General features: G+C 34.2%; 1 protein-coding gene and 1 non-coding gene across 2 annotated transcripts in view; one reads left to right on the top strand and one right to left on the bottom strand.

The window, feature by feature from the left end:
* Positions 1-24,808, top strand: part of Xpr1 (xenotropic and polytropic retrovirus receptor 1) — a 203,103-nt gene that overhangs the window by 35,884 nt on the left and 142,411 nt on the right. The gene's annotated exons all lie outside the window — the stretch shown is intronic.
* Trnav-cac (transfer RNA valine (anticodon CAC)) lies at positions 6,414-6,486 on the bottom strand. Its single transcript has one exon. It is a non-coding gene; the product is annotated as a tRNA-Val (tRNA).

The raw sequence follows: 24,808 nt of genomic DNA, 5'->3' as shown, positions 1-24,808 counted from the left end.
AATATAGTCCCATCCGGTCTCCAGCTCTCCTTTTTTCTAATGATTTTTTTAAAATATTTTTTTAGTTGTAGATGACACAATACCTTTAATTAATTCATTCATTCATTCATTTTACTTGGTGCCGCGGATTGAACCCAGTGCCTCACACATACTAGGCAAGCTGTCTACCACTGAGCCACAACCCCAACCCTCTAATGATTCTTTTAAAATTTTTTTAGTTGTAAATGGACCTTTATTTAATTTACTTATATGTGGTGCTAGGAATCAAATCCAGTGCCTCATGCATGCTAGGCAAGTGTCTACCACTGAGCTACCACCCTAGCTGCTCTAATGATTCTCATAGTTGTGTCTTCTTCCATTTTGAGGATCTGCCCTCTGTTAGCAAATTAAACATCTGTAAAATTAAGCATTTGTTTTTAAACAAAATTTCCCCCCAGGATGAAATGTCTAATGTGTATTTTTAAAAGATAATTTAAAATCCTTATTTTCATATAGTTGAAGTCTTACAGGCATGTAGCATCAGGAAAGCAATTTTCTTTTCAGGTGAATATATGCTTTTAACAGCTTTATTGAGTTATAATTGATTACTAAAATTGTATATATTTAAAGTGCACAATTGATAAGTTGTGACATTTTTATACACTGGTGAAACAATCATCATGGTTAAATTAGTGAACATCTGTCACTCTCCAGACTTTTCTCATATTTTTCCATAATCTCATCCTGTCCTCCTTCCTTAGTCAACTAGTGATCTCTTTTCTTTTGGTGTCAGTTTGCATTTTATAAAGTTTTATGAATTATTGTTACTCTCACTTTTTCAATTCAATTATTTTCAGATTCCAAAGTGTTCTTCCATTTTACATTTCCACCTGCAATTGTGAATGTTCCATTTTTCCTTGTCCCCACTGATACTTGGTACGGAGAGTCTAATTTTAGCTATTATAATAAGAATGTAACGATACCTCATTATGTTCTTAATTTACATTATCCAAATGACCAACAATATTGAACTTTTTCCTTTTATTTGCCACTTATGTATTTTTAAAAAATATTTTGTTTTAGTTGTAGGTGAATACAATACCTTTATTTTATTTTTATGTGGTGCTGAGGATTGAACCCAGGGGCCCACAAATCCTAGGCGAGCCCTCCACCACTAAGCCACAATCCCAGGCTGCCATTGCTGTATTTTCTTTGGGGAATGTCTGTTCAAATCTTTTGCCCATGTTAAAAATTGGGTTGCCTGCCTGCCTGCTCTCTTCCTTCTCTGTTTAACCCAGGGGCATTCTACCACTGAGCTATGCCCCAAACAAACTCTTTTTTTGTTTTTATTTTGAGACAGGGTTTCATTAAGTTTCTGAGTCTGACCTTGAACTTTCAATCTTCCTGTCAGCCTCCTGAGTTGCTGGGATTATAGTTGTGTGTCACTGCACCCAGCTTACTTTCTTATTCTTTAGTTTTGAGAGTTCTTTTTATATTTTAGATATAAGAGGTAGACTTTCCAAATTTTTTCTCCCATTCTATGGCTTATCTTTTCATAAAGTATATGAGAGTGAAAGTTTTAAATTCTATAGATCATACTTTTGGTCAAATCTAAGAATTCTTTGCTCTATTCTTCCAAGGTCACAAAAGTTTTCTCCTGTGTTTTCATCTTCAAAGTTTAGGTTTTTAGATTTTATACTTAGGCCATGTCCATTTTGGCCCCCCCCCCTTTTTTTTGTATGTAATGTATGGTATGGAATGAAGTACATTTTTTTTTGCATATAGATATCAGTTGTTACAGCATCATTTGTTGAAAAGACTGTCCTTTATCCACTGCATTGTCTTCGCATAGCTGTCAAAAAAATCAGTTGTCTTTATACATGTGTACCTGGTTCATGATTACTGTAGCTTTAACAATAGGTCTTTAAATCAAGTAGTTTTAGTCCTCGAACTTTGTTCTTTTTTTTTTTACCCAAGTTTGTTTTGGCTATTCTAGATTCTTTGTAATTCTGTATGAAGTTTATTATATGTTGTGCATTTTTACAAAAAAAGGTTCCTGAGATTTTGATTAGGATCACATCAAATTCTTAGATATATTTGGGGAAAATTGGCATCTTAATATTTAATCTTTTGACCTGTGAAGAAAATATGTACCTTCATTTGGTCTTCTTTAATTTCTTTTAACAGTGTATTGTAGTTTTCTACATCTTTAGATTTATCCCTAAGTTGTTAATATTGTAAAATATTTTTTAGTTGTAGATGGACACAGTACTTATTTTATTTACATATTTTTAATGTGGTGCTGAGGATCAAATCCAGTACCTCTCACATGCTAGGTGAGTGCATTACCACTGAGCCACAACCTCAGCCTCATTAGTTAATATTTTTAGTGGTATAAATGATGCTGTCTTTCCATTTTAATCTCTGATTGTTTGTGGCTAGGTTATAGAAATAGAAGTACAATTGATTTTTGTATATTGATCTTGAATCCTGAAAATTTACAAAATTTACTTCTTAGTTCTAGTAGTTTTTTCATTTTATATGTTAATAAAGATACTTTTACCTCCACCTTTTCAACCCAGGTGCCTTTTCTTTTTCTTGCCCCATTTGCACTGGGCAAAATCACCAATAAAATCTGGGATGGAAGTGATGACATCTCTTCTATTCCTTGTAAGAGTTCTTTCCTACATTTTTTGAGATGATTGTAATGTGTTCTTTTTTAGTATGTTAATATGGTGAATCACATTGTTTGGTTTTCATATGTTAAATTGATCATGCACACCTGGGGTTTACCCTACTTGGTAATTATATAGCCTGTATATATATTGCTGACTTAGATTTGCTAACATTTTATTAGTATTTTTACTATATTGATATAAGATATTTGTAGGTATCTTTTGTTATAATGTCTCATTTTGTTTTGGCATCAGGGTAATGTTGACTTTATAAAATGAATTGGGCCAAGCACAGTGGCAATACACCTGTAATCCCAACTACTTGGGAGACTGAGACAGAAGGATTACAAATTTGAGGTGAACTGGGCAACTGAGTGAGACCGTGTAGGTCAGTGGCAGAGTCCTTGCAGCACACGTGATGTTCTGGGTTTGATTTCCCAGTACCAACAACAACAACAACAACAACAACAACAACAACAACAAAAAAGAGTGCGTGTGTGAGTTAAGAAAAACTCTTTCCTCTTCAATTTATTTTTTTTTTAACAGTTTGTATTGTGTTGGTATTTTTCTTCCTTAACTGTTTGATAGAATTCAACAATGAAATAGTCTGGACTAGAACTTTTCTTTGTGGGAAGATTTTAATAGGGGTGTGTATGTTATCCATTTTTTCTTGAGTGTACTGTTGGTAACTTGAAAAGCAATTTGTCCATATTTTAATTTTAATTGTCAAAAGTATTGGCACAGAATAATTCATAATATCCCTCCCACTTTTTTTTTTTTTTTTTTTGTATCCAGGATTGAATCCAGGGGCACTCTACACTGGGCTACATCCCCAGGCCTTTTTAAAAAAAAATTTAATTTTGAGATAGTTTCACTAAGCTGCTTAGGGCCTTGCTAAGTTGCTGAGGCTGACTTTGAACTTGTGATCCTCTTGCCTCAGCCTCCTGAGCTGCTGGGATTATAGGCATGTGCTACAATGCCTGGCCCCTTGTCTTTTTTTTTTTTTTTTTTTAATTGTAAACAGATGGGATACATGTTGTTTCTCTGTTTGTACATGGAGTAAAGGCATACCATTTGTGTAATCATAAATTTACATAGGGTAATGTTGGTTGATTCATTCTGTTATTTTTTCCCTTCCTCCCACCCCTCCCATCCCTCTTTTCCCTCTATACAGTCCTTCCTTCCCCCATTCTTGCCCCCCTCCCTAACCCTAACTCTAACCCTAAAACTAACCCCTCCCACGCCCCATTATGTATCATCATCCATTTATCAGCGAGATCATTCTTCCTTTGGTTTTTTGAGATTGGCTTATCTCACTTAGCATGATATTCTCCAATTTCATCCATTTGCCTGCAAATGCCCCTTGTCTTTTTAATAGCAATAAAATCTGTAGCTTTGTTACTCCTCTCATTGCTCATATTGGCAGTTTGTGTTATTATGTTCCTCTCCCTTTGTTCTTTTTCCACCATTTTCATCATTCTAGCTAGAGTTCATCACATTTATTATTCTCATCAAAGAACCAGCCAATGATTTCACCCTTTTTTTTTATTTAATTGATATCCTTTTTGATCTTTATTATTGTCTTTCTTTTGCTTTCCTTGAGCTTAATTTGCTCTTTTTCTAATTTTTTAAGGTGGAAGCTTATTCCCATTGCTGCCCTTTTCTGTTTACTTGCTGATCTAATCATCATTTTAATCAGTGATTTTGATGAGAACACTGATAATAAGTAGTATGCTATTCAGAATCAACTATTTAATGAGCTGGAAAGAATAGCTAATACTTTGGGGTGTTAGAGTTCAAGACACCAAGATGGTATAGTCAGTAGTGTACATAGTGCCTGGACACTAGGTATAGTTATTTATTTGAATGCAATGTTACCTCAGAAAATCTAACTTGATCAGATTCTTTATTAATGTAAATAGAAATAGGAAAGTAATGACTTCATTTTTCTTTACTCAGTAGACTATTTCTGGATTCTAATTTTGAGCACCAAACTTAAGAGTTCAGATAAACCATAACTGTTTTCCAGGGTAAGCAAATTTGTAAATGGACAAACCATGTGATAATGAATTCTGGAATCATAGGCTATTAGAGGAGCTATAGATCTTAGATAGTTTCTTATTTTTCAGCTAGGAAACAAAGCCAGAAACTGTTTATCCATTTATCTAACGTTAACAATGAATGATCAGTGATAAGTGTTAAAGATTGGACTAAAAGTTTCTAAAGATCATTTTAGCATTCTTTCTACTAAGCCATCTTGTCATCAAAATATGACTCAGAAGAGTGTTGCTAGAGCTCTTGAAATCATCTGTATGAGAAAAAAATCATGATCAACAACCAAAAGTTAGAGAAATTGTTCTCATCTTAACAAAAGATTGAACTGTCCACATGGTTCCCAGTTCTCTGAAGCAGTTCGTGAGAGACGGACAGTCCCTGGAGTGGAATGTGGGAGATGGATCCACATATTAGACAAACCACTGGCTACATTCGTTGTGCATGTGTTCCTATTTGAATATATGTTCCTTTGGTAATTGCCAGTCACCAATATGAGCATTCATGTTGAAATCTTTTCCCCCCAGTAATAAAATAGTGCTGATTCCCAGGGGTAGTTTGTAAGAGGCACATTCTTCAGTTCTAAGGCAGGATTACCTTTTTCTGCCCACATTCCCTCCCCAGTCCCAGCCCCCATGTGAAACAAGATCTCTGGGAAGTCTTATTATTTTTAATGTACAAAAAGAAATACTTTATTTTGTTTAGATTTCTTCTGTAGTGTTTGTGTTCTATCCCAGTCCGTTTTCTCAAGTTGGAGCCCCAGTTTCATTGCATTTTATATGTATTTGAGTGTTAAAATAAGTACTTTCTACTCATTTTACATTTGGTGTTATGTAGTGTGTCTAGTGATAAATATAAACTTAGACACATGTATATAAATAATCAACAGATTTTAAAGATTAATTGATCCATTGCTTCATAAAGAATGTTCTGTGATATAGTGAATGATTTATGAGCAAAGTGGTGTTTTGTGGCCAAATAAGTATGGGAGACATTTAAATAAAAACAGTCTATCCTTCTGTAACTTATTATTATTACTGTTTTTATTTTTTTAGGTCTGGGATGTTTCAGGGCACTTTTTTCTATGGATTAGGTTGAACTTTTAGTACTTATTTATTTATTGTTTAAAGTAGTTATATCTCATGTTTATTTAAATGTTTACTTGACTGTCTCCCCAAGTTGATTGTAAGCTTATTGAGTCTGCCAGAAGTGCAGTTTAATAGGTCTTCTTTGGTTTGTGTTGATGTCTTAATAAATGTCAACTGATCACGGATTTAGAAGATCTTTCACTCCCAGGCTAATAATTAGCCTTGTCCTCTCAAACTTTTTACTGTAGAAAGTGAGGATGAAATCAGACTCAGTTTTAGTTCAGAATATCAGAACATTTGTAAAAAGATGTTAGACAGTAAGCAGCAAAATAAATTTAGAAAGGGGCTTACTGTCATTGAACTCTCATAATGAGCTTGCTGTACAAATAAGATACTAATTCAGTTTGCAGGGTAAAACAGTATAATTACAATTTGTTGTCATAGTTACTATTGTTGCTATTACTCTGTTTTTCAGATCTGTTATGTACCTTCTGAGTGTCACTCTGTAGAAGTTATACTAATATAAAGTCCCAAAAGTGAGTGTGGAGACACTTGTGCCTTGGGTTACTGCAGGTGTGGGTTTTTTCTTTTTTTCTTTCTTTCTTTTTTTTTTCTTTTTTGGCAGTGCTGGGGATTGAACCCAGGGCCTCGTGCTTGTGAGGCAAGCACTCTACCAATTGAGCTATATCCCCAGCCCACTGCAGGTATTTTTGATGCCCTTTATCACATTGAGGAAGTTGCCTTCTGTTCCTATTTTATCAGAGATTTCATTAACAGGGAATGTAAGACATTGTCAGATGCTTTTCCTGCATTCATTGGGATAATTGTGTATTTTCTTTTTTTCTTTTGCTGATAGGATGAATTACATTTTTCCTTCTTGCACAAAGCTCTATTTTCATTTGATCCAGGGTTTGGGAGAGGGTTCCAGGGTGATTAAAAAACTGCCTAGTGTCTGGAGGAAGAGGCTCAGGCAGAAGCCCTGAGTGCAGGAGGTGCAGAGAAGCTGCTCAAGGGCTGCTGAACTCTGGAGGCCCCTATTTGTGCTTGAGTGTAAGTATTTCAATTAGATACTCACCCAGCCCAGCCTGTGGCCTGGCAGCCTGTGGGAAGTTGGTTAGGTGGTTGCCCACCTTCTTCGTGAATTTTCACTTACTGATCTAGAAGTGGTTCTCCATGAAGTCACAGGCATGGGGGTCCATGTGGGCAGAACCTAGGGCATGAAGATCCAAAAGGGCTTGGGTCAGGTTCTTTTCCAGGACCATGATTGCTTCCTTGGCATCTTCCCTTTCCTTGCCTTCTCCTCCCCTCCAGAGCTTCACTTTCTTCAGTAGGTGTAATATTAATTCTTGATTGAGTTTCGATAGGTTTTGTCTTTCAGAGGATTTGAACTTTGTCTTTAAGTTGTCAAATTTATTTAAAAAGTTGTTCACAATAATCCCTTACTATGTTTTGCTGTCTCTAGCATCTGCAGTGATATCTCCTGTTTCATTTTGAGATTGGTAATTTTGTATATTCTTTTTCCCTGTTCAGTATGAATGAAAGTTTATCAGTTTTATTGATCTTGTCAAAGTACACATTTTTGTATCATCAAAAATTTTTTTAATGAGTGCCTGTTTTGTACTAAGTCAATTTATTTTATTAGTTCTTTCTTTTTTATGCTCTTTAGGTCTGATTTACCCTTCTTTTCCGTGTGTGTGTGGGGTGGGGGGGGGAGGGAGAGAGGGTAAGCTTTTGTCTCTGCCAGAATGTTTTCTTGCTTTATTTGACTTCCAGCAGCAGTTCTCTACATTTGCAAAGTCCAGGTCCTAGGCCTTATGCCTGGAGGCCAAATTGATACGTGTGCAAGGATAAGCAGCTGCAGAAGGTCATTCTCACCACTTTAAGGTTCTTCCCTCCCTGGTATTGAGTCCTTTACCTCTCTTTAGATTCTACTCTTTCAGCAGCCATTTGCTACCTTGAAACAGGTGCTTTAGGTAAATTCATTTTTCTCATTATTAACCTGAATGGTAGTTTTGATCTGAGCCACTCCTTACTTGGAAGTATGGACTCTTAAATGGCTTAATTCTGAGTGTTCAGTAATTTGCTCATCTTCTAGTAGTTCATATTAGTTCAGAAAAGCAAATAATGTGATTTGCTCTCCTAATTTTCTTTTGACGTTAGTTCTTCTAATTAAATAGGAAAATGCCATAGGCATAAAATTTCAAGGAAGCAGTTTTTAAAAACCTGTTAGGGTATGCTTATGGAAGAAGGAAAGAAATTTGAGATGAGTGATAATGTAATTAGTGGAATTTATAGCTATTTGAAGAAATGATAACCTAAGAGTGTTAACATATTTGTGACAGCTGAAATGTGTACCTCAGAATTACCTGGGGATGTTAAAAATCTGCAAGTACCTGATTCCTAGTCTGTACCTACTGTATCAGGATCTTCGGGATGTGTTGGGAAATGTTGTTTTCAAAACATATTTTTAGAGACTGTAATGGAAGGTTCTCACTAAGCATATTGAATTATACTTGGTGGTGTCCTGGAGCTATCTCACATAAACTTATGATGGTTGTCCACATCTTTTCAACTCTGTGTTTGGTGTTAGTAGCTTGAAATTAGCCCTAGTATTTACAATATAGAAATTGGTAAACATACAGATCAGCCTACCATTCCAGAGAACAACTGCCAGCACACTATTAGTTAAATTTAATAGAACTGAGTAGATGCAAACTAAAAAATTTGTAGGAAGGGTCTGGGGTTGTAACTCAGTGAGTGCTTGCCTAGCATGTGTGAGGTTGCTGGGTTCGATTCTTAGCACTGCATATAAAGATCCATCAACAACTAAAAAGTATTTTTAAAAATCTATAGGAAAGTAAGACTGTAGCATGATTATAGATAATATGCCTAGAATTTAGCTAATTTTGTTCGTTATGAGCCAGTAGTAAAATAGAACTTTTAAAAAGTTAATGCTACGTAGTAAGTTTTATAGAACGACAACAAAAAAATTACTCATCTTGTTCTTTTCTGGAATACTGGGTATAGTTGTAGGCGACAGGTTATTGAGCTTTTCTAGAAATGAGCTATCAGCATATGGGAATAGGTTTACAAATTATTGTAAAGGTAATAGTTGAAGCAAAATTTAGCATAGAGTACTTAGGGACTCCTTCAGAGCTCAGCTATTGAACACCAATTAGACTTATTTTATATGACCACACAAGATAGAATTTGGATCAGTGAGTACAGAGTGGTGAATTTTGTTTGTTAGAACTTTCAGAAAGTTAAAATTGCTTTCAAATTAAATTGTTGGAAATACAGTGAATTTTAAAATTGAATGTCATGTACTACAGAGGAATATTGGAGAGAATTTTTGCATTTGGTAGGGAGATGGACTAGATCACTGATTCATTGTATATTAGAATTAGCTGACTAAAATTAAGAAAAGAAACTTGAGCTGGGTACAGTGACACATGCCTGTAATCCCAGCAACTCAGGAGGCTGGGGTAGGAGGATTACAAGTTCAAGGCCAGCCTCAGCAATTTGTGAGATTCTCAGCAATTTAGGGTGACATTGTTTCAGAATAAAAAAGGACTGGAGATGTATGTAACTCAGTGATAAAGCACCCCTGGGTTCAATCCCAGTACAAGGGGGAAAAAAGTAAAGAAAGAAAATAAACGAAACTGGATGTGCCCTAAAGTAACTAAATCACAGTCTTGAAACTTGGGCATCTGTGTATTTTAAAGCTCTTCAGGTCATTTTGATGCTCCACAAAGTTTATGAATCATTTTGTTAGATAAGCTGTAATGTATTTTCCAACTTGATTTTCTGTTATACTTCTGACCATACAATGACAGCACTTTCATTTTTCTGGAATAAATTTTGTACAATTTGAATTTGTGAAATACGTATAAAACTTTCAGGAACATATAGGTGCTTAGGGAATGCTTAGACATAGACTTAATTGAATCCAAGAATAGAGGTTTTAATTGTGGAAACACTGGGTAGGTGTTTGTGTGGTCATTTTGTAATGATTAGTAGCAAGATAATTGATTTTAAAGACCAATATTTTAAAATAAAAATGCATTTAAAATTATGAATAACAACTCTGACAAAGCCTACTAAGAAGGAAACTGAGTCAGAGAGGATAGCCAGGAGGCTTCTGGAATAATATAGGCATAAAGTGAGTGGGTCAGGATATCTGGTACAGTGACCAGGAAAATTGGAAACTCTGGGGCTAGAGCTTTCAAATTAAATTGTTGGAAATACAGTGAATTTTAAAATTGAATGTCATGTACTACAGAGGAATATTGGAGAGAATATTGGTCAGGATAGTTCCAGCTATGTAGGTTTGGGGATTATGTGCATATAAATGATGGCAGGTGTGGTAAGACTAAGAAGAAGTTAGTATAAAAGAGAAAGTCAAGGATACAGTCTTGGAGATACTCACAATTAGATATAAGAGAAGAGAATGAGAGGATTATAAATTTGTCACAGAATTAGCAGGTGATTATACGCAACTTGTGTCTTTATTCATTCCATCTATTTAAGCAAATATTCCCTGAAGTAGCCTTGCTAGAAATGTTTAACAGGTGTTATATTTTAAACTGTCAAGTATATTAGTCTCTGAGTTATATCTCCAGCCCTATATTTTGTCTGTCTGTCTATTCTGTCTTTTATTATTTTTTAAAGCAAAAGTTCATGGGACTAGGGTTTTTAGGGAATCTTGCTTTATATAATAGCATAGCACTAATGATAGCCAGAAAATAGCTGTGGTTACTGAGATCTTAAGGTATACTGGTAATTTTTATTTTAAAGGATATTACAAGGGCTGGGGGTATAACTCAGTAGTGCATGCTTAGCATGCACACTGCCCTGGGTTCAATCCCCATTGCTAAACTCTAAAGACATTGATTTAACAATTCTTCAGGGAAAACTTCCTAAAGGGATAGTCAAGGTGAATCAACATATGCCACTAATTTTATTACGATAGTATGTTTGTGCAGTGATTGATTTTTACTTGTCAGATTTTCAACAATGTGTTTATATGACACCTGTAACTTTAAAGCTCCTTCTGTAATAAGCAAAAAATTATGAAACAGTAAAGAAAAAAGTTGTGATTATATTTAGAGTTTTATTTCTTATGGGTAGAATGTGGTAATGATATGGGCAAAATGTTAATTTTTAGAACTGAGCATTGGGTGTGTTGGTGCTTATTATTCTCTTTCTGCTTTATTAGTTTTGAAATTTTAGTAAAAAGCTTAAAAAAATCAATAAAAATCTAAATTAGTTCTAGTCTTATAACAGTGAAAGGGAATGTGTAGCTGTCATGTCCTGAAGATATAATGCATTAAAATTTGCTAATTTCCTCTTTTAAAATTGGTTCCTGTGTAATTTTATGTGGTTATAATCTCTTTAGGAAAAGCAGATTATTGACACATGGTATTGCGTGCTTGGAGCAGAGAATCTTGGAATCCTACAAAACTGTATTAAATTCTGAGAATATTAATATCTAAAGTAAGAGACTGCAGATTATACTTGCTAATAGTATGGGAGGTGGAGGGAATGAATGTATGTATATGTCAGTCTCCCCTCTGGCCAGAAAACCCCCTAGTGTACGGAGCTCAGTGTCATTAATAATGGTTTTGATAATTCATAGTTCTTTTTCATGCTCTAGTGGACTGTAGGGATCATGCCTTTAAGTAATGAATTGATGAATGCAATCCCTGTTCCCCTGGGTGGAGGTGGTGTGAAAGGAAGTTTCTTTGCCCTTCTACCCTCCCTGTGTTCCTTTCTTCCTGTCTCCTTTCCTTTTCCTTCTCTTTTTGTGTGCCCACTGCCTCTCTGTCTCTTACTCTTTCTCCCTTTTACCTGTCCTTTCTCTGTTCGATGCCTGCATCTGTCCTTGCCTGGTTTTCTCTCCCTGACAGTTTCTCCTTCTCTCTCACTTCCTTCCCCCTTTATCTCTCTGTCTTCCTTAGTCTGTCTGTCTTTTGTCTGATCATCTCTCCTGTGTCTCCCTGTGTGTTCATCTGTTTCACTCTGTCTCTGCCTCCTTGACTATAGATCACTCTGTTTCTCTGTTCTTTTCATTTCTCTCCCCACATCTGTCCATTGTCTCTCCGTATTTGTCTTTCTGTATCTCCCTATCTCTCTTTTTTTTTTTTATTGTAAACAAATGGGATACATGTTGTTTCTCTGCCTGTACATGTATCTCCCTATCTCTTGTCTCTGTCACTTGTCTTGCTGCCCATCAGTCTGTTTCCTTTTTTTTTTCCTTTATTATTTTCTCTACTAGAAGCTTTCTTTGATGTTCACTAATGCTCCCCTATGTTCCCTTTACCCCACATCTCTTGTCTGTTTTTTGCTCTTGTTCTCCTTGTTTGTTCCTATTCCTTTTTCTCTACCTTGGTCATTATCTTGTGCAGTCTCTCACTTGCCTTTCGTAGAGTATAAAGTCTTTGACTATACCTAAAGTGCCCAAATTGGATACAGAGATCCCCAGGGTGCCATAGGAGTACCAATGAGATGTTTTACATTTTTGAGGGAAGTGTAGCATTGTTTTTTATCTGTTAGAATCAACAAAGTACTAGTGCAAGGTAGTTTACAATTTCAACCTTACATTTCCTTCTGATGTTATCATATATTTGTGAATTTGAATTTTTAATGATAACAGATAAAGTATGAGTACTATGAAAATCATTAGAAAATTAGGTTGATATTATCCAATGTGATTTCAGAGTTTTGAGGAATTATGCAGGGCCTAATGTGACTTGAATATTTATTAGGCTGTTTGACTTAACTGTTTTAATATGTAGAAGTATAAGGCGTTTCTTTTGACCTGGAGTCACTGTAAAGAAGTTATAAGGACAAACTGGTGTGACTCAGATAAATTCTGAAACTGTGTCCTTAATGTGATCTGTATAATTGGGTTAACAATTGGGGACCAGATAAAAACAGATTGCTTGTATGGAGAACATGTTAAGCAGATATAATTCTTGAATATAGTTTCTTGAATATGTCATCCTAAAAATTTGCTGTTGACTTAGAGTAATTGTATTACTCTAAGAGCACATTCATGTGTGTGTGTGTGTGTATGCATGAGAGAGAGAGAGAGAGAGAGAGAGAGAGAGAGAGATATTGAGGTTGAGATTGATTTAGTGCTTTCTGTACCCAAAAGCTTACAGGCACTTTTGCCCAGTAAATGCCTATGTTCACAGACCATCATGAGTTGAGGTCTCCTTGGATCAGCTCTCATTACGGATGTCCTGTTTCCTAAGTAAATGTAGAATAAGGATGTCTTACTTCCATCCTTTCCTCTTGATTATGAAGTTAGACTTTCTTTTAGTTTTAATTTTTGCCAGGGCCTCACACATGCTCTACCATGGAGCTATATTCCCAGCCTTGGACTGTCTTGGTTAAAGTGACTCTACCACCTTACATTCCTTCCCTTTCTAGCTGTTGGCTTAAGCATGTGTGTATGTGATGTTTATGGCAGCTCCTTTGGTTTTGTACCTAAAAACTTTCTTTCAGTAAGGTTTCTACTGGACTAATTCTATCAAATTTTGTTAAGTTTTGCAGATTCTCACTCGTTTGTTTAGCTTTGAAATTGTTTTATGATCATGATTAATTATGAACCTTATCAGTCATATAACTCATGATTTTATGATGTTTGATCTTCAACATTTGCATTTTCTGGAAGCTGATAAATGTTACTTTTTTTTAACAGACTGCAAAGTGCATTTCTGAATAGTTAAGTCTAATGCAAATTATTACTTTTTTGCCTTTGAACTTGTTAGAACCTTTAATTTCATCTGTTGCCCTTAAATTTATTTTATCATTTTAGTTCTACATATGTATTTTTTGATGCCATAAATCAAATTTTAAGAATATTTATAACATTATTAAGCATTCCAATGTTTTTAAAAAGTTTTTTAGTGTCAATGATTTTGATATTTACTGTAACTATTTTCTAAATTTTGTTGCAATTTATTAAAATGTATGTGATATCCATAATATTCAATAATTGGAAGACTTATAATTTCAATTTATAAAAATTTTTAGTGAATTGAAATTATTAAAAATATACTTTGAAGAAGGGAGAGTAAATTTCATGTCTGCAAAATCAGAGAAAAAATTTAAAGATAAAATTTTTAAATAGTGCTCATCTGTCTGTTTTCTATTGTTGTAACTGAATCGCACAGATAGGGTACTTCAGACAGAATCAAGTTCTATCTATTTAACTTTGGAGACTGGAAACCTCAAGAGCTTGACACTGGCATCTCTGCATATATTTTTATAGTTAATATTCATTTTCCCCATATTGGCCCTTTCTGGTATTCTTTATCCTTTTTATATTTTTGTTTTTCCATCTGGGATCATTTTTCTTTTTCTTAAATAACTGTAGTATTTCTTAAATACTGTAGTATTTCTTTTACTGAAGATCTGGAGGAAGCAAATTCTTCTAGGTTTTCTTTTTCAAAAAATCTTAATTTCACTATCACTTTTCAAGAATTTTTTTTTTTTAAAGAAAGAATATAATACTAGGTTGACGGTTTTCCTGTCAGCACTTTAAAGATGTCATTGCATTGCTTTCTAGCATCAGTATTTCTGGCATCAGTCATTAGTAGTATCGTTGTTCCTTCTAAGGTACTGTGCCTCTTTTCTTCTGGATGCTTTTAAGGTTTTTTTTCTTGTTTTAATTTCCAGGAGTTTTATTTTAATGAGTCTTGAGGTGTTTTCTTCATGTTTTTTTCAGAAAGTTTACTGAACTTCTTAAATCTGTGTTTCTTTTTTTTTTTCTTTTTAGTTTGGGACATTTCCTCAGGCATTCTCTCTTCAAATATTGCCTCACTCCATTCTTTATTTCTTCTTCTGATTATACGTGACTTAGCTTTTTAATATCTATCACAAAGAAGACATTTTCCCATATTTTTCATTTTTTCTTGATATACTTTGGTGTTTTCTACCTGTCTGTTTACCAGCACTAGCTTCTGTCATCAGTCTGCTGTTTTTAAATCCATCTATTGAATTCTTAATTTCAAGTAGTTTTTCAGTTGTATAATGTTGATTGTTTGTTTTTATGTATTTTTATTTTCTGATAACATTCTTCATCTTTTCCTCTATTTTCCCCCATTACCTTTTTGAAAATATTAATCATAGATATTTTAAAGTCTTTCACTTCTAAATCCAATATCAGGTTGCTCTGTGAGTTTGCTCTATTGTCTGACTTTTTTCTCTCTTCAGTTATGTTTTGCTGTCTCTTTTCTGGCTTAATTTGTGCTATATGCAGACTATTATACATAAAAGAAGTGTAAAGACATTAGGTGAAATCATCCTTGATCAAAAAGAATTCCCCCTTTTTTTCTGTTGGGCGGATAGATGAGCACTCAGTATGTAGATCCAGTTAGGGATTGAGTTGGGTTTGGGTTTGAGTACAAGTTCAGTAATATTCAGCAAAACTCTGTTTTTGTTCCTAATTATGACTTTAAGATACCTTTGAGAACCCAGCAGGTCTCTGTCTCCTTAGCCCTGAATGGCTGTAGGAAATCATTTCTACTTTTAGAGGTTCTTAGCTCACTTTCTGGTCCCCTACCCTATTACTATCAAACCTTTCAAATGTCTTTAGGAGCATTCTGATTTAATTGTGTACTTGAGGTCTATCCTCTGTTTCTGTCAGGTTTTCACTTTAGAAGCATCTTGAGACTGAGGGAGATTCCATTGCCTGTTAAAAGTTAAATTTCCAAGGGGGGGAAAGTACCATATGCTCTAGTTTATAATCCCATGCAAACCCTGTAAGCTTTGTGGGCTTCTTTTTTTCCCATCAGAAGTTCCTCATCTGGGCCAAACTCAGTCTTTAACCCATTCCATCAGAAGTAAACTCAGTCTGGGGGGGAAAGGGCAAATGGTTATCATCAATTCTGCTTTCAACCATTTTTCTCTACCTGTAAGTCCTTATGGCTTGTGTGGCTCTCTGATATTTACACAAATAAGATTTTTTATTTTCTCCAGTAATAGATCATTTTTTGTTTTTCTAGTTTCCAGAGATGCAGCAATAGGGTGTTTGAATTTTTTCAACTTTTTAAATATAGGCATTGATTGCTATAAACTTCCTTCTTAGTACTGCTTTTGCTGTATCGTAGATTTTGACATCGTATTTTCATTTTTATTTGTTTCAAGCAATTTTAAAATTTCCTTTTGCTTCCTTGATCAGTTGATTGTTCAAGGATAAGTTGTTTAATTTTCACCTATTTATATAGTTTTCAGAATCTTTTGTTATTGTCGTTTGTTTAAGACTGGAGAGTCTCACTCTGTTGCCAGGCTTGTCTTGAACTTGCAAACCTACTGCTTCAGACCCCTGAATAGCCAGGACTATAGGCAAGCATTGTCATCCCAAACTACTACTATTGCTTTCTAGTTTTATTTTATTGTGGTCAGAAAAGATATTTTATATGATTTCAGCTTTTTAAAAAGTTGAGACTTATTTTGTGACCTGTTGTATAATCTGTCTTGGTGAATGTTCTCCATGCTGTTGAGAAGAATGTGTAATCTGTAGTTGTTGGTTAGGACGTTCTAGAGATATCTGTTAGGCTCATTTGGCTTAAGGTACAGTTTAACTATATTGTTTTTTGATTTTTTTGTCTGAATGATCTATTGCTGAAAGTGGGGTGTTAAAAGTCCCTATTATTATTGATTGATGTCTGTCTCTCCCTTTGGCTTCATTAATATTCAATTTGTATATTTGAGTGCTCTAATATTTGGTACACAAATGCTTATAGTTGTTATTTCGTCTTGCTGAGTTGACTTTTTACCATTCTATAATGACCTGCCTTTGTTTAAAAATTGAATTTTATATGATGAAGATATAGTTACGCCTGCTTTTTTTTGGATTCCATTTGCACAGAGTATCTTACTCCGTTTTTTTATTCTTGATGTATGCATGTCCATAAAGGTGAAGTGAGTTTTTGTAAGCAACATATACTTGGTTCTTTTTTTTTTTTTTTTTTCAATATCTTCAATAACTCTGTCTTTACATTTAGAATTTAATTCATTTAAATTTAAGGTAGTTATTAATAGGTAAAGTCATACTATAGCCATCTTGCAATTTATTTTCTAGTTTTATTGTAGTGTCTTATAGTAGTATGTTTGGATTCTTTGCTTATTATTTTTGTTTTTTCTGTTACAGGTTTTTGCTTTGTGGTTACCATGAGACTTACAAAAAAATCTTTTGAATATAACAAGCTATTTTGAAATGATAGCAACATAATACAATTGTAAAACTAAGGAAAGAAATAAAATGAGAGAAAAATATACTAATAAAACTTTTGTTTGCACTTCACTTTTCCTCACATTTGGATTTTTGGATGTCCCAGTTTGTATCTTTTTAATGTTGCCTATCTCTTAGCATTTTCATTTAACAACTTGTTTTCTTTTTTATTCTTCACACTAAAGATATGAGTGGTTTACGTACTCATCATGTTTACATTATTAGAACATTCTAATTTGTCTTTATAGTTACTCTTATTGGTTAGTTATACACCTTCTGATGTTTTTTGCTTATCTATCAGTGTCTTTCTTTCATTTTGAAGAACTCATTTGAACATTACTTGTAGGATAGGTCTGGTGGATGTGTTTTTTTGGTGTGTGTATGGTACTGGGGATTGAACCCAGGGGCTCATGCATGTAGGCAAGCACTGAACTACATCTGCAGCTTTTAAAATTTTATTTAGAAACAGAGTCTTCCTAAGTTGCCTAGGTTGGTCTTGACCCTGTGATCCTCCTGCCTCAGCCTCCCAAAAGTTGGAATTACATTTGTGTGCCACCATGTGTGGGTATGGTGAAGATTTTTTTTCTTGTCTTTTATTTGTCTGGGAATGTCTTTATCTCTACATCATTTCTAAAGGATAGCTGTGCTGGGTACCATATTCTCAACTGGAAGCCTTTTTTGCCTTTTTTACTTTGAAAATCTTATGCTATTTCTCCTGTTCTTTAGGTTTCTGCTGAGAAATCTGCTGTCAGGTGAATTGGGATACATCTCTCTTGTTTATTTTCTCTTGCTGCCTGAAGAATCTTTGACTTTCTCCTTTGGAAAAAAAAAAACTTGATTATAATGTTTCTTGGGTAGACATGGTTGAGTTAAATATGGCTGGCAACCTTGATGGTCCTTTTTTTTTTGAAAGATAATTTTTTTTAATTGTAAACAAATGGGATACATGTTGTTTCTCTGTTTGGACATGGAGTCAAGGCATACCATTTGTGTAATCATAAATTTACATAGGGTAATGTTGTTTGATTCATTCTGTTATTTTTTCCCTCCCCCCCCACCTCTCTTTTCCCTCTATACAGTCCTTCCTTCCTCCATTCTTGCCCCTCTTCCTAACCCTAAACCTAACCCTAACCCTAACACTAACCCCTCCCACCCCACATATGTGTCATCATCCGCTTATCAGCGAGATCATTCGTCCTTTGGTTTTTTGAGATTGGCTTATCTCAGCATGATATTCTCCAATTTCATCCATTTGCCTGCAAATGCCATAATTTTATCATTCTTTATGGCGGAGTAATATTCCATTGTATATATATATACCATAGTTTCTTTATCCATTCATCAATTGAAGGACATCTAGGTTGGTTCCACAATCTGGCTACGAACATTACTGTATATATTTGCTTCATGCATTTTTGTTTCTTCTGTTGGTTTAATCTTTTGATCTGTTAACTCCTGACCTGGTATTTTTGTTAACTTGGACTGGGTAACATTATAAACAACCAATTTCTTTATTTGTTCCTTTTAGATATATATAACAATAGAGTGTATTTTAACATATTATACATACATGGTATGTAACTTATTCTAATTAGGATTCCTGTGGTTGTACATGATGTGGTGTTACACTGGTTGAGTATTCATGTGTGAACGTAAGAAAGCAGTGTCCAATTCATTCTACTGTCTTTCCGATTCCCAACCCTCAACCCTTCCCTTCATTCCCCTTTGTCTAATACAATGAACTTCTGTTCTTCCCTTCCCCCACTTATTGTGTATTAGTATCCACATATCAGAGAGAACACTGGCCTTTGGTTTTGGGGGACTGGCTTATTTGACTTAGCATGAGATCTTCAATTCCATCCATTTACCAACAAATGCCATAATTCCATTCTTCTTAATGACTGAGTAATATTCCATTGTGTATATGTACCACATTTTCTTTATCCATTCATCTGTTGAAGGGCACCTAAGCTGGTTCCATAGCTTGGCTATTGTGAATTGAGCTGCTTTAAACATTGATGTGGGTATATCGCTGTAGTGTGATTTTAAGTCCTTTGGGTATGTGCCAAGTAGTGGGATAACTGGGTCAATTGGTGGTTCCATTCCAAGTTTTCTAAGGAATCTCCATATTGCTTTCCATGGTGATTGCACCAATTTGCAGTCCCACCAGCAACGTATGAGTGAACCTTTTTGCCCACATCTTCAACATTTATTGTTACTTGTATTTTTGGTAATTGCCATTCTGACTGGAGTGAGATGGAATCTCAGTGTAGTTTTAATTTGGATTTCCCTAATTGCTAGAGATGTTGAACATTTTTTCATATATTTCTTCTTCATATATTTTTTCATATATTTCTTCTTCTGTGACGTGCCTATTCAGTTCCTTTGTCTACTTCTTGATTGGGTTGTTTTTTGGTGTTACATTTTTTGAGTTCTTCATATATCCTGGAGACATTTTCTCAAAAATGAGCAATGTAAGCCTGTATCACTTCAAGAAAAACCTACAGTATTGTTGCAAATAATATTTGAGCTTTTAAGGAAAAGACTAGAATTTTCTAAAACTTTTATCTGCCACTGTAAGTTTGATAACTCCCTAACAGTGTTCTCTTGAGACCAGTGGTAGTCTTTACTAATGTCATTATGTTTTAGTTCATAGCAAAGGACCACAGACTAGGTGGCTTATGAATAATGGATATTTATTTATTATGATTTTGGAATCTTGAAGTTTGAGATCAAGGTGCCAGCATGGGTGGGTTCTGCTGAGGGCCTTCTTCCTGGTTGGAGATAGCTGGCTTCCTCACATGGCATAAAGAGGAACAAAAAGCTCTCTGGTTTCTATTAGGCAGGCACTCCTGTTGATCTTGAAAGCTCTATCCTCATGACCTAAATTACCTCCTAGAGGCCTCATATCCTGATAACTCAATCACATTGGGCGTTAGGATTTCAACATATGAGTTTTGGTGGGAACACAAATATTCAGTTAATAAAAATCATTTAAAAATATTATATAATGGAATTTTGTCAACATTTGGAAGAATTGGGTAACTCAGCAAATTAATATTTTCCATATGACTAATATATTATAAAATAATGAGTGGACGTAAAATCTATTCAAAGTGTAGGCTAGACAAATGGATTTTAATGTTAACACTATGGGAAGAGATACTTAGAGATACTTTACTTACTTAGAGATACTTAGAGGATACTTTAAGAAGCTTTAACTAACTTTTAAGAAGCTAACATTTGTTGGTGTAGTGACATAAGATAATATCCATAGTATCTGAAAAGAATACTAAGATACTCATCCCTTTTCTACTTTTTTCAACCACAACATTCAGTCACAACATATTGTAGAAGACTAAATATAGAAACAGGTTTGAGTTTTCTGTCTTTTATTAAGCCAGACATTAAAGAGATTTGTAAAAATAAAATTAATACTACTCTTGTAATTACATTTCTTTTGTTTTGGAAAGTATAATTATTTTTCATAAAACTTGTTATTTGTGTTAACTTGTAATGGGTTTGTTATTTTAAAATGGATTAGTAGATAAATATTTTATATGTCTTTTAATTTCTAACATAATGTGTTTGTAGATATAATCCATATAAACAAAAGTTCTTTGGAGTTCTCAGTAAGTTTTAAAAGTATTAAAGGGTTCTGAGATCAAAGATTTGGGAATCCCTGTTTGGGACAATGTAATAGTATCCTAATTGGACTTTCTAACTGCCAAATTATGTTTGCAAAAACGAATCTTATTATTATTTTTCTCAAAAAATCTTTTATTGTCTGTTGGTTAGAAATCCTATTTGTTTGCTGGCTTTCACATGAGTTTACCCCAAATTAACTTTTTAGCCAGAGCTCCTAGTTCTCTATGAAGTTAAACTAGATTACTGATTTTTCCTTGAAAACTCAGCATTTTTTTTATTAAGTTGATTTTTGCTTATGCTTTGTCTTCTTTCTAGTATAAACATACCTGTCTTTCTATATCTGCCAATAAAAATTCTAAGTTTAAAATGTCATGTCTCCACCAAAACCTTTTGTAATACTTATAGGCTAAAATAATATTTTCCTAATTTTTTTTACTGTAGTCATCAGGTATTTGAAGGAAAGATATGTTTATATCTCTTCTTTCCAGTACCCTCTGTTCATGTCATAGATGCTCAACAAATATTTTATGTTAATTATGTCACTGTTCAAGGGTCTTTTTTTTTAAGTTGTAGATGGACGGCATGACTTTAATTTTTTTTTTTTCTTAATGTGGTGCTGAGGATTAAACCCAATGCTTCACACATGGTAGGCAAGTGCTCTGCCACTGAGCTTCAGCTCCAGTTCACTCAAGGGTCTTATGTTTCCTTATTTAAGTCCAATAAATAATTTCAAGGTTTGTGTAATGTTCATTTTTTTCTTGTTTTTATTCTTTTGATTAATCATGAATTTAGTCTAGGTAAGTGGTTTTGAGTAACATCCTGCCATATACACTAATGTATATTTTAAGCACTGTTTCCTAAAATGTGGTAGGTATACAACAAATAGGATATTTTAAGTAGTACAGCTTACAAATGTTTTCTTTTTTAATTCTTAAGTGTTATTTTAATCTATAATAGAAGAGTTAAGTATATGTTTTTCAAACATGTTTTAGAAATTTTTGATAATTTTAATCTGGCTTTTTTTTTGCCACAATGAGGCTAAATGAATTATGGCAAAAAAATAAGTATTTATGATTATTGTATTTCCTTAGCTAAATCTATTACATACTTAAAAAATTAATGTACTAATATGAAACAGTACAGACAAGGAAGAAAAGTACTACCCTTTGTTTAAAAATATTTATTATTATAATCATACCTTTTTATTATAGAGACAGGAAACTGAAGGAACATTATATGTAACAATGGAAAAAATGAACTATTTCATGCAAATTTAAAATTTTTCATATCAAGTACTTTGTAAGATTTAATGCAACATTTTCATCCAAAGAATCAAATGAGAGAAGAGGATTCTGTATGGTCCTTTTCAGCTCAGTGACTTTGCTCTTGGTGTATTGTGTAATAAGTTACCTACCAGAAATCATTTCATAGATTTCTTTCATTTAATGGTGTGATTTAATTATTACACTATCTTAAGTTGCCCACAATGTTCATATATGAACTGCAGGGAAAAGTCTACATTTGTGTCAGAAATAAATGTAATCACTTTTTTTTGTGACCCAGTAACACTCATAGGTTCATTCTCTGGTCTTAATAAGTGAACTGGAGTTATACTCATACCTCCTGAATACTTATCTTCTCACATAATCTGTAACACAAACTTAGTAAAGAAACGTCAACTGATGCATGGAAAAGGCTATTGATCCTCTCAGCTTATACTTAGGACATTGTGTAGTTAACTGAAATCTCTGGGAATTCACAATGATTTAAAAAATTCTTGAACATTTTTGGTTGTAATTGTGTAAGTAGTACTAATTTTGTAATAGGTCACCAAAATTTCAGTGAACTTTTCTCATTTACACAAAGTCCTGATCAGAACCTTTTCCTGGACAGGTTTTTTTTAACAAAGAGTGATTTAAGGATCCTTCATGAATTTCTACCATTTTCAACCTGTGACCTCCAGGGTCACCACAAAAGCATTAAAAAAAAAAAAAAAAAAAAAAGTAAAGGATATTATGTGTATAATTGCCATTGCCTAGAAGCGGGCTGTATTACTTGCAGTTCAAACTGTGTTGGCCAGAACTCTGGTCATATTACTCTGGCCAGAATATGGTCATATTACCATACCTAATTGGGAAAACAAAACAAAACAAAAAACCTTAAAAACAGTTCATTTGTGTGCCCAGGCAGAGGAGGAAACACAGTCATATCAATAAGCTCTAACATTCTTTTCTGTGCTGTTTAGTAAACGTGCATGCCTTCTTGTATTGAATATAGTTTTCTTTACAGGAAGGAATGAAAGAAATCAAAGGGCTTCATAGTGTTTTTTAAAAAAATAAAATATACAAAGAATGACTGAAATAAGTGGTTTTTTGAAAGGTACAAAATAATTTAGTTCAAACTCACTATATGTTTACAGATCAAAGAATATTGGAATGAATTGAATATAGTAAGGGAAAAGTGAGTTAGTACTTGGCTCAAACTTGTTTTAAAGGTGATATTAATTGATAAAAGGAGTACATGAAACTTTGTGGTTAAGAAAGACAAAATCTAGTGGAAGGTTTAGCAGTTAAACTAGCAAGGACATAGGGATTGTTTAAAAGGATCTGAAAAGACATTTGGAGAGGTAAATTAGAGCTCAGTCTAGTTTTGTTGCAGGATTCTCACACAGAGACACTAGACACCAGGGCATTCAGCAAGCAGCAGTGTTTATTTGTGGGACACAGATTCTGGATTCTTATCCAAAGGCTGGGGCACAGCCAGGCATAGCCTTATATACTTTCGTTAGTTTTCTTTTACATATTAGTCCTTTGTTTCCGTATGAGGTAATATAGCTTTCTGGTTAGGCATTGTGTTTCTATACTGCAGAGTAGCAACAGTGTTGCAATTGAGCTATGGAAGACTCACATTGATACAGATAATCTTCATATTGTTTTTTTCCTGTTCTTTGAGAAAGCCTCTACCACAATTTGTGATATTTAAGAAATACTTATATATTTTAGCATCTCCCTAATATTTATTTTGTAGGGATCAATAAAGTATTTAGAGTGGTTTATAAAAAGGTTAGTGGTTCTAAAATAAACAAGAGGAATGTGAGTACTAGGAGATAGGAAAGGAGATGCTTGTTTCAAAATGGTAATACAGTTAATTAGATTATCCTTGTGTTAGGCTTTTTTTTTTTTTTTTTGCTGTTACTAAAATACCTGAAAATAGCAACTTAGAGAGGAAAGGTTTATTTTGGCTCATGGTTTCAGTCCATGGTTGGCTGAGTCCATTGCTTTAGGCTGGAGGTAAAGCAGAACAGACTGATGGGTGTAGTAGAGGAAAGGTGCTTCACTCATGGCAGGCGGAAAATGGGTGGGGGAGGGGGAATGAATGTATAAGTGTGAGAAGACAAGGGGAAAAAATATAATCCTTAAGGGCATGCCCCCAGTGACCTACTTCCTCAGGCTACACTGTACCTGCCTGTAGTTACCATCAGTATTCCATTAAATACTAATACATCAAATGGATTGATCCACTGATTTGGTTACAGCTCTTACAATCTTATTTCATCTCTGAACATTCCTGCATTGTCTGTCACATACATGAGCTTATTGGGGGATACCTCTTATCCAAACCATAACATCCTTCAAGAATTATTAAAAGAAAGATAAATGCAGTTTATCTAAACTAAACCAGAATGTTTGGGAGAATAAAATTGATTAATGAGGAATGGCAAATACAACAATATATTGACATAGGGTATAATTTCTGAGGACAGTTTCAAGTTCCAGTATCTTAAAGCAGTGTTCCTTTAGCCTTTTCAGAAACCCTTCTTTTGGTAGAGGAATAGCATAAACACTTGAAGAAAAAGACCATGATAATTATATATCATTGTAATAAGAGAAATTTGAAAACTGTTGGCATAAACACTTTAAATTGATGAGTTAAAGCTAGCTGTGGTACAGTTTTCATAGATCATTGATTTTCAGAGTGTGGTTGTTGGACCAGTAACATCAGTATCTACTGAGTACGTGTTAGAAATGTAATTTCTTGAGGGGCAAAGACTGGGGCTGTAGTTCAGTGGCAGAGTTTTGCCTATCATGTGTGAAGCCCTGAGTTTGATGCTGGTAGCATAA

The sequence above is a fragment of the Sciurus carolinensis genome, chromosome 12, assembly GCF_902686445.1.
Source record: "Sciurus carolinensis chromosome 12, mSciCar1.2, whole genome shotgun sequence".
Lineage (NCBI taxonomy): Eukaryota > Metazoa > Chordata > Mammalia > Rodentia > Sciuridae > Sciurus > Sciurus carolinensis.
The sequence above is the reverse complement of the archived record's forward strand: the minus strand, read 5'-3'. Positions and strand labels throughout refer to the sequence as shown.